The sequence below is a fragment of the Acanthopagrus latus genome, chromosome 13 (assembly GCF_904848185.1).
Source record: "Acanthopagrus latus isolate v.2019 chromosome 13, fAcaLat1.1, whole genome shotgun sequence".
In the NCBI taxonomy this organism is placed as follows: domain Eukaryota; kingdom Metazoa; phylum Chordata; class Actinopteri; order Spariformes; family Sparidae; genus Acanthopagrus; species Acanthopagrus latus.
Window position 1 is genome coordinate 4,435,920 of NC_051051.1, and position 11,634 is coordinate 4,447,553.

The 11,634-nt window shown below is 41.7% G+C and overlaps 1 long non-coding RNA gene across 1 annotated transcript; it reads right to left on the bottom strand.

The window, feature by feature from the left end:
- Nucleotides 1–7,511: 7,511 nt before the first annotated feature.
- On the bottom strand, nucleotides 7,512–8,918 carry LOC119031634. Its single transcript, XR_005078659.1, has 3 exons — nucleotides 8,406–8,918; nucleotides 7,898–7,967; nucleotides 7,512–7,693 (listed from the first exon to the last, which is right to left on the bottom strand). It is a non-coding gene; the product is annotated as an uncharacterized LOC119031634 (long non-coding RNA).
- Nucleotides 8,919–11,634: the final 2,716 nt, after the last annotated feature.

Here is an 11,634-nt window from a genome sequence, read left to right on the forward strand (position 1 = left end):
GCTTCGAGCAGCTAAATGAATGGACGCTGTTGTGTGGCAGAAGACGGGTGGTCTGTTACTGGAGCCGCTTGTCAGATAGATAAATGTTTATCAGGACTCCAATTTTTCTTTCTCCAATGTCACGAAGGTCCTCCTTTTTATTGAGGCTCTCGAAATAAAGCTAAAGACAGTTAACGAGATAGACAGAAAATGAAATAATCAGAATACTCTCAGTAATACAGAATTTCAAGGCAAGTGAAGAGGCAACAACATGAAAAAACTGGAGTAAAATTCCATATAAGAATATATGAAATATAGAAATAGATGTAGATTAAACTGGATAGGTGATATGTTCCTGAAAATAAATGGCAGCAGCAGTTTTGTGCTGTGTGTGCCATCACAAAGTTTAAAGGGGCAGTATGTAGCTTTTTGAGAAGAAGCTTAAACTCAGAGTTGTAACATTTACAACATTGATGAGGTAATAGTACAAACTCATAAAGTGTTTTTGAATAAACAAGATGTTCTCAGAGGAAAATAAGTTTCCCAGAACACTGTTTTGCATGAAGTCAGTCAAAGAAGATCTTTCTCTTTCTTCCCCAAAACTGCGTAGTGCTCCTTTAAACACAGAAATGCATCAAACATTTGGCTTAAACTGTTTGCTGGCTTGCTTATAAAGTCTTCAGTGTAGATTATTAGCATGTAGACTGTAAAGTATAAGGTCCATTGTGAAGGTGTTCAGAGAGAACAGAAGGTAAAATGTCTCAAAATAATAAAACAGTCAGGTAAATTATATAATAGACTTCAGCGCAACACCTTAATGTATTATCCACTGCTGCTTCCCACAAACCTGATTCTTTAACATTTGATTTCATGCACTAGAAGTTTATGTAGATGATGTTATGAGATGATGGATGCCAGGCAGCAGGGGAGCTCAGGACATTTTCCAGAAGCAGAGGTTGGCACTAGGATGGGCGGTGGGCAGGAAAACAGGAGCAGCAGATGGGGCGTCCCATTAGCAGTTGTCCTGTTAGCTCGGGCCAGCTGCCACTCTCTGGGCCTCTCTCTGGGCCCGGCTTCTCCCCTGAGTCAACAGAATGAACCTATTTTCATTTTTGGGGGGTTGTTGTTTTGATGGCACTGAAACTTGCACACATGAAGCTGCGTATACCGAGTAGACAGGGCAGCACTCTGCGTGGGAGCGTCACTTCAGCAGCGGGCATGAAACGAAGACAAAATATCAGCGTGTGTTACATTTTTTGAAGAATCACCGGCCTGCGTTCTTGTAATGAACGTGTCAAGCCAGTTTCACCTCAGTGTGGTCAGATGTTGGGCTCTGTTGCACCTGTAACCCCACCACACCTGTGCACCACTGTATTCAACTTATATGTATATTTGCAGGTCTCTTGAAAAGCAACGACACTTAACTCTTTGTCATTAAATTAACAGTTTCATAATCATTCTGATGGTCAGATGTTGTATTCATGACAGTGGTGTTGTGCTCAGGTGAAGCGTAGGTGTACATTTCTACATAATGTTGCTTTAAATAGCTGACTTTATCGAGTTGAACTCTGTTTTTATTTAGTTGTGGAACTAAAATCAACATGTGTCTGAATTTCCTTATAAACATTGTAAATGTCACCTTCCTGATTTTGAATTTCTTTAAAAGACAAACTACATTGTGCTTCTTTCAGTGACTCTTTAAGCAACAACAAGACAGAATATAATACATGCTAAGTGTCGTAGTTTGTGAAAATATCAACATGCTTTTCTTTATTAACTGAAAACTGATTTAACTGAAAACTGCTTCCAATTAGATCAATAAATATACCCATTTCACCTGTGCATGCATCAACAGCACGGGCCAGAATCGTCCAAATCCGATGTACAGTACGTACACTTTGAGTTCACTTTATTTTGTCACGTCTCTCCGGAGAACACGCTTCGCAGTCTAAACCTGCTAAGAGTCCGTACGGAGTATGAAAGTGGGGCGAAGTGACGGACGAGAGCACGTCACATCGAATACAACGCGTGGGCTCCGAGGCAGGGGAGTAAAAATGTTGCCTGCCCTCACCTGTTTAACTTAACCGATTAATAAAACACGAATGGATAAGTTTAGATATCACAAATGTATGTTTTCTCACACAATACAGAAGATGTGCACGACGTTACAACCTCTATAATTACAAAAAACACCCATAATAAAAACGGTAATAATAATAATAATAATAATAAGAGTCAGGAAACAACAGAGGGAAGCAGAAAGGATGATGTGCACAGTGTGTGGTCGTTGTGGCTTGTAAAGACACATTGTTCCTGTGTTGCTTTAATAACGATAAATGGTAATGATGGGATTTCCTCGCCCAGACGAGCTGCTGCCTGTGTCTGTCACTCAACCTGCTGCACCATTTGATGGAGAAAGCGTGGCTGCATGATTGCTTTAAACACACACACACATATACATACACATCTATACACATGTCCCAATTTTTCCACAACCTTTCTTCTTCACTCATCTTGTCTTCTTCCTCCTTTTTTTTTTTTTTTTAAATAGCTCTTTGTTCTCTTCCCATGTCTATTTTTATCCCAGCGTTCCACGGGAGGAGTCAGAGAAATGACGAGGCTTGGGGAGACTTGCTCATCTCCATGGCAACTATATATTGCAAAAAAGCCCTCATTGTCTGATGTAGCTTATGCTTCCGCGTTATACACCTTTTGTCGCCCTTATCTTATTACCACATTTGTTCAGGCTCCGTATTTCACCGCTTCTCCTCTCTCCACACGCTCTGTGGAGCTCCCTCTTTTTTTCCTTCCCATGCACGCTTCCTCTCCTGGATCTCTCCACGCCGTCCACCCCTCGGCAGCCCCCCCACCCTTCTTCCAGGAGCGGATTGAGCTGTCTTTTCCTCTCTGAACCAATGGGCGTGCTGTTGTAGAGTAATTCTGTACAAACCCACGCCTCGCTCATGAGACACAGTTTGGGATGCCGTTCGTTTCGCCGCCACTGTGAGGCCCACTTCCATGAGACTGAAAAAAAAATTCTCTGTGGGCTTTGTTCGGTTCAAGGGGGTTTCCCCATTCCCCCCCCCCTTTTTTTTTTTTTTTTACTGGATCCTGCTGAGAAATGCAAATTTACTGGCATCTTCCCCAGTCAATAACTGCAGTATGGCACCCTATTTTGAAACACATGCTGTACTACTGGACTTGTATGTGATTTGATTAGAAGGCGATGTTCATCACACTAAAGTTGACTATGCTTTTAATACACCGTACACACCTGGAAGTATAAATAATATTTTGACAGCACACGCTGCAGGAGTTTCCAAGATGTTTTCTAATCAGAGGTGTATTTTCTGACGTAATCTAGTCAAATTAACAATCCCCTTTTTGAAATCCCCTCCCAATAAACCAGCATCCACGTTATTCCACCACAGATTTATTTTTTTCCCCAGCCATTAGTCATCGCTTCATCAAAATAGTTTTTCGACCGTTTGATGCTCGCTGTCTTTTTTTTTTTTTTTTTTGAGAAACAGGTCGTGCGTTTCAATTCCACATGCGGGATTCCTTCTTCTCGTCACGTGGCCAGGCATCGCAAACATATGCTGTCAGTGGGAGCTCCTGTGTTCGCTGCATTAGATGCACAAAAAAACACACATAGAGAGAGAGAGAGAGAGAGAAGTACAGACAGTCATAGGAGCTATAATGGTACCAACATGAAGGGGGGTGGGGGCTTCTGGGGAGGCGCTCCAATGAAACATAAGCAGAAGACAGAAATATACCACAGAGGAGGCGAGCGGCAGACTGATGCACACCCTCCTATTTAATCCAGCCTGCACACTATTAAGGGATAAAAAGAATATGCTCGCGCCCAGACCAACAATGCCAGGTGAGATAATGAAGTTAATTACGTGTTGCCTTTTGTGCCAGTGCACGGGCGCCGACAGATGCCAGTAGCCCTGAGGAACTAAGTGCTCTCCCATGGTCTTCCAGATTGCCCCTAAAAAGAAATCCTTCGCACCAGTCCGCCCGTTCCCTATGGCAACAGTCGGCCCCCTCAGCATCACCTGCCAGCGAGGGGAGCAGGTGGACCCAGCGGGGCCAGGTGGAGGCCTCACCTGTCACACATCCAGAGCTGGCCAACACAAATGCAATCGGAGGCACAAATAAGTCCAAACAGGCGATATTTCAAGCAGGTTCTCATTATGTAAAACACATGGAGCCTGCTGCACACGGATCGACACATGTAAACACACAGGCATGTATAAATAGGTACATTTACATGTGATTAGAATATATAACGCGCACTATAGGGGCTGAGATTTTCCATTCACTCTGTGAATCAGTCGCGGCCTGTCGTGAGAGCTGCAGGAAGAAAACGTTCTTATTCTCCATCATCATCATCATCATCATCATCATCATCATCATCATAACAACAGCTATTTATTAGCAAGTGTTCTTAGTTTTGTCCTGCTCATTACGGGTTAATGCGGAATAATTGTTTGTAATTGTTGGTTGAAATCATCCATAATGATTAATATGACGTTAAACACCAACACTCCTGTGGTGCTCAGAGCTCCCAGCCTGGACTGCTAACTGCGTGGCTAACTAAGCTAACTTGCTAACAGCAGCTACAGTTGGCAGCGGTTTGTGGTTACCCTGGTGATTTGCTGCACCTTAATTGTTTGGATTTTGAATTCAATTCAAGTTGCCAGCTCTTAGATATAGCACAATTAATATGTATGATTATTTTCTCTATTAATCGATTAGCAGTTTGGTTTATAAAGGTCAGAAATTAATTAAAAAATAACAAAGACACAAATAAAAAGTCCACAACCCAAAGATATTTGGTTCACTGTCATGGAAGAAATCAGAAAATATTCATGTATATGAAGCAGGTTTTTAAAAGAAGAAAAAAAAAGAGAATTACTTAATTGATTACCAACAACAATTAATACTTGTGTGTTAATTTAATAGCTGACAAGTTATCGATTAATCGTTGCAGCTCAAGTAAATGAATGTGTACACTTTGGGACTTTATGATACAGTCAAAGAATTGTATTGTGATTAATCTGACAGATATTGCACGAGCATTATGGTTACCAACATGTTGCAGTGATTTTTTTTTAACAACACAATTATAATTTTTTGCAGGTAAAAAAACAACTAAAGTCACTAAAATGTGACATTTGTTGGGGTTTGTACTAGACAAACATCTTGAGAACAAGATTTATAGGCCAGGATATTTCTGCAGAGCTACAGTACATAATTATATGATCTTTGCACTTGGCCTTATTGCAATTTTGATAAAGTTTTGATTAATTGTTTGATTAATTGTGCAGCCCTCATACACACTCGTATTTGTCCATATCTGAGGTCCAATGAACGTTGATAATCAAACAGAGTGTATGAGGGCTACGCGTGACCTCTTGATGTAAAGTGAGTGACGGTCAGGCAATCCACGACAGTGTCTAAGGTCACAGCCCCCCAACCCTGAAATACAGCGCAATCACTGCTGGCAATGAGATGCGGTGTGACGAGCGGTCTATCAATACGTCCGGGCAGAAGGAGGTGGATTCATAAATCAATCCTGTCTTTGGGCTTCTGATTGTACAAGAGCACTTACAATGGAATGACAAGAGGGCGTGTCAGCAGTTTACTGTTTCATCCAAACAAAAACAGTTCTTCTGGGCAGAAATGATAAAAGTTTATGGAGCTGCTTCATTTATTAACTGCTGCATTATAATGTAGCAGATCTGTTTTAAATAGATTATGTAATTCTCTCTTTTTGGATGTACGGTAATTTCAGGAATGAGAGCAATATGCTGAACGCAGGAAATACAACATCACACTGTAAGCCCTTTTTTTTTTTTTTTACGCAACTTGACAAACAGATTGATGATTTCGAACGGAGGAATGACAATGATGGAACACGCCATGATATTAAACTACTGGTCCAATGAACAGTACTCGTGCAGTTTTGGCAATGGCAGCTAGAATCAATTCCAAACGGCATTAAAAATATATGTTTTCTTCCTTTTCATTCCTCGGCCTTGCTTGCTATCCCAGCGGTAATGACATGATAAATGTGCAGGGGGGGAAGAATCGCACGCCACTTCTGGGCTGACAGTGTGGGACGAATGATGTAGTGGCTTCTAATGCGCTTTACCGGGAAAGAACCAATGGCTTTACCGGACCGCTGCTAGACTCGCCACAGGACGTCAAGGGTTACTTATCGGGATCACATCTATCTATCTGTCTATCTAGCCATCTGGTTTGCGAAACGTCCTTCGTAGAGGCCGTTCATTGGCTGGTACAGGAGGCCGTTAGACATGAGTGTTGACATGTGTGGACTACGTGACATTACACTCTGTTGGCTGCTCGCTGTGTACATCCTATTCCCTTAAAAGGGTGAATATCTGTGCAAGGGCACTGGGGTGTGACCTCTGGTTCCACAGTTACCCTCAGTTGGGAAATCAATGAAGCGCGTGCGCAAAAGGGCTCCCTCAGGACAGTCCACATCTGCACAAATCAGCGCTGTTTTGTCACCACCATTTTTTCTCAGCTCTGTCAGATGAGATCAGAAGGCACAAATGTGCCACATTTTACACACCTACGCCGGATCTTCACACACAAACAACCAGAGGAAACCCGAGGGACTGGTGACGCCGGCCGTACTTTGCAGATCTCGAAAAAATATTTTAAATAATAAAAAGAATAAAATAAGTGTCAGGGCGCAAGCATTCAATTGTAACATCATCTTCACATTGTTATTATCGTGATTAATACGATGTAAACACAGAGCAGCTGTGGATTAATACACATTACCCAAAATCTTCCCCACATCTCTCCCATGCTGCATGATCTACTTGCTTTCCAGGCCCCTTTAGCTGGCTGTGGTCTTGTCTTGGCTTGATTCTGTACAGTATATGAGTTTCTTCCCTCGGGTCTCTTAGACATGCAGAATACTGAGCCGTGCACATTTAGGTTGACAGATTAGTTTACATTTGGTTTGACGCCACAAGAGAAGGGCTTGGCTCGCCCGCAGTAACAACCGCTGCGTTCTGGGTCGGTTTTAGTGTGAAGGCATCGCCTGCTAGGAGAAATGTTGGAGGCCCAAACCATGACCCAGTAGGACCTGACCATGAGTTCACAGAACCCCCCCGCCCCGCCCCCCCCGCCTTTGGAGCATGAGGTGAATCATCTATATGGGAATCCATATATACCAAGCAAAGCAGAAAGAAGCCCTGGGGAAGATTCTGTTTCTAAATTAGTGGCCACTGAAGGCTGCGTTACGGAAGAATGCATAATCAGGCTTCAAGTGCGCTTAATTCAACACTGACCATCTCAGAGAGGAGACACACACACAGGGGGAGGGATGGAAAACAAGCCAGTCACTCATGTGCTTATTTGTTATATTGACTGTGATGGTAGAATATGCATTGCTAGCTTGATTATGGCATAAATAATTGAGTCGAATGCTTGTTATTTTAATCTACACGACATCATTTTAATAATTTGATGCAGTTAGAGCTAGGTTTAAATGAGGTCAGTCATTTATTTGTTTTTCATTTTTGACATATCAGACTGATAACACAGACGGTGCTCCTTATAGCTGATTGATTCGTACCCATCTATGTGAGGCCACCTCTCTTAAAGAGTAGCGCAGCTGCTTCGAGATGGCTCCGGTCCCTCGGCTGAACCCCGCCACACGAACAAACTAATGCACACACACACGTCATTATTTTTAACATAGACTAGACTGTAGAATATACATTGTAAGCTTAATCATGGCATAAATAATTGAGTTGGATTCTTGTTGTTTGGATCTAAAATGTATATACAAAATGTTTTCTGTGAAAGACACATTACATGAGTAACAGTCGACTGATCCAAGTTGCTATCAGCATCAAGTTACTCTCACCTGTCGGAGAGCAGACTTCAGGGACATGGTGACGCTCCGAAGGCTGGAAGTTAATGCTTCCCTCTCTTAACTGTGGGACACAGAAACAGGCAACACCAGCACGTTCGTAATAGTTCAAAGGTGATGTGAATGAACGGCTCACAAAGCAGAAATATTTCATCTTCCCATGACCTCAGAACAGCGGGCTTGACCCTTTCACGCCTGTAGCACACAAGAATTAGCTCGCTTTCACATACAGCCCAGGGTGCATAAGTAAAAACTGCTATATGGATTAGATCTACAGTATGTGTAAACTCTGAGCTGCCTGTAAACTGTAACGTTACATGTAAATATGTTTTATACAGCAGTAGTCTAATATAGCTAGTTGGGTAACGATAGCCACAAGCTGCCGATGCTAGCGATGGGCTAAATCATACGACAGCGACGTAAGGAAGTTACGTTAGCTACGCTGACAACATAATGCAGATTAATATAACATTTCCACAACAAAAACAAACCAGCTAATTACCAAATTATCCAACAGAAACAGTAGCTAACATGGCGTCCGTGTTCAGGCCATCAGTTGCTGCCATCGCTGAACAGCCCCTCTGATGTTGTTACTTGTTTTACTTCTTGTGCTTGTCTGACTTCTTCTTCTTTTCTTTTTTTTGGTAGCCTTGTCGAGTTCAGTCTTTCTTCTCTTTCTTTGTTCAGCTGTGTCGGCTGCTGTAGGTACTGCCGGTGATGAGAAGCGCTGCTGTAGTTTCTCTGCCATTCTTGTCGTAAACGGTCCGCTATAGTTCCAGCAGTGTGTCCATTATAACCCAGTCACACGTTATGGGGATGGGGTGAGGGCAGACTGATTGACAGGAAGTCTGTCCATTGATTGGATGAAGCTGTTACAACCTTGTTGCTGCCAGAGACCATGGATTTCTTCCCCCCAGTCATTTAATATTTTGATTTCTGTCTGGATGTTAAGAAATGTTGTACAAATATGATTCTTCTCAACAGAATGACTTACCCGATCTTTAAATGTCTCATTTTAAAAAAATGCTCAGCCGATGACGAACAGACATATCAGACAAATACAGACTGTGCTCCTTATACCTGATTGATTCGTACCCATCTCTGTGAGCCCACCACTCTGAATGAGTAGCGCAGCTGCTTTGAGATGGCTCAGGTCCCTCGGCTGAACCCCACCACATGAACCAACACATGCACACAGAAACACACACACACACACACACACACACACACACACACACACACACCTTCATTCCCCTAGAGTGGACTACGCAGCTGTTCCTGTTGGGAGTCTACGTGATTTGGATCACCAGGGCCAGAACAAAATCTACACGATTGTCAGAAAAATAGGTGCCTCAAGGAAGATTAGTATGAAAACAAATGATAATTAACAGAAGATATTTCCGGACATAGAGGATCATTCTCGCGCATCTCTTACTTCTGTGGTGGTGCTTCTGGATATGTCTTGCAAATTACCCAATCAGGTGCCCTTAAGCAAGGCATTTAACCCCGTGTTGCTCCAGTGGAGATCCCTGGTGGCCAGTGCATTGGATTCTGGCTGTTATTGGGTGCTTTCTGTATGTGACTGCGTGTTTCTGGCCATTTCTAAAGGAAATCTGAGGCCTGAGTGAGTTAATGTATAAAAGAAAAAAAAGGTAGAGAGTTATGTGCTATTTTGTGTTTTGTATTATTTTGTGTTTTGTATGTAGAAATATATAACATAACAAAAACAGTTGCTATTTCAATTAAATCTCTTTTTTTTACAAAACAAATGTTTGTAGTTTTGTTGACGCTGCAGTACTGAGTCTACTTATTTCCAGGAACTGGGGAGGATTCTGTGCTGGGTCTTTGGATCGGCTTTAGAGTATTGTGGTTGGGGATCAATCATCACAACCAGCATTTGGTAGGTAGGCAGGGATTCACATCCATTAGTAGCTCGTCCAACACAGAGCTTAATCAAAGTTCATTCAGAAACAAGCTATTATTCCTTTAATAGTGTGCAATCGCGCTTCCTTTCTATACGCAGATAATACTCTGCTGTATCTCTCTGAAAGGGTCCAGTAAACTGAGGGTACTATCTGACAAAGTTTGCTTCACAATATTATCCATTGTCTCAAGGTCATGCGAAACTGAACATGAATTTGTCTTGTGCTGTTGTTGTATGTGCTGTAATACTGCATGTTCTCTCTCCACTCTTCTAGCTTCTTTCAACCGCAGACAATTTCATATCAGTCTTTTCTTTTTGCTAATAAATATATATTTGTTTTCTGATGTGTTTTATGTATTTGAAGAAGTTCTACATTTGCACTGAACTCGTGATGTTTTTGGTTAGGCTGCACAATAGTCACATCACAGGATGTGCAATGTCAGGGAAGGCAAATCAGCACAATGCTAAAACTTCTTTGTTGCTCGATACCAAAGGAATATTTGCACAGTTCTCTTTTTTCATGACTAATCTACAAAAGGTCCAGCTGATTTTTATTTGGTTTGTTATTTTCACAGTAAATGTATCAATCAGGTATCACAATCAAAGCAGGCTCTGCTTACACAACCCAAAAAATTATTCCCATCAATCTGAAATAATTAACTCTTTCCAAATAGATGAATTAAAGTTATCTGGTAAAAATCCCTGTATTATTTCAGTGTCCATCCCAGAATACTGTTGTTTGGCTTATGGCTCATTCAGTAACTGACAAACTGTGAAAGCATCTTGCATGTATCTCTCCTTCTCTTCATTAACTGACTTTGCTGAAGTGAGGCCACACTGCTCAAACTGGGAATGAAAGCTAAAGTTAGCATGCCTCAAAGACAAACTGCATGTCCCAGTTCTACACGACATGGCTAATTCCAAGCAGATTTTCATTACATTGTTTGATCGCTATGAAAATTCATACTAAACAAGGGTTGATTTTTGAGTGTCTTGTCAATGACACACAACGACATTCTCACACAATGTACAAAGAAACTAGAAGAGCTGTGGAGGTATGCGCATTGTTTTTATATAAGTACCGACCGCAAAACAGCATAATATGACAATTAATATGGCGTAAATCCTGTATATAATTAGTATGCAGGATAGATATGGATGCATTTTTGTCATTGGTAGTATTACTGAATCAAAAAGTGCATTTTTTTTTACAGAAAAGAAGGGACACGTTTAACATCCAGCCCCTTCCACCACTACTGTAGCCATATATTGATCTAATCACAATCAGTGAGGCCAATGAGGCGTGAACAGCACAGTGGCTGCTGATTGCTTATGACTCAAATGACATCGACCTCAGGTCAATTTGTACTTCTGTCACATATTGTAAAGAACATACAATGTTTCACTAATTCAAATGTAAAATGAGTCCTGATTTTGACGTTATTTTTCCTGTGGGGAAGCAGATTCACGTGTGAAGGGAAAGTCTTTTTAATTATCCGAGCTTGTTCCGCTGAAAAGGAAAACTCTACAGCCACACACGACGCCTTTCTGTCTTACAGAACTTCATTCTATTAGCAAGGGCAATAGCTGCAAAGTGACAACATCCCATTCATTATCAATGCCGACGAACAAAGGGGGGAAGACGGCAAAAAAATCTATATGAAAGTGTCAACAACTGAATTGAAAGTGGCAATGTGCCACTGCGACTATGCATATGTTGGTGTCGACCATGAGAGCTCTTGGCATAATTAGCGTAGTATCAAATGTTCAGACAGTGCTGGCTTCAGTTGTTTCACTGTAATTTCTA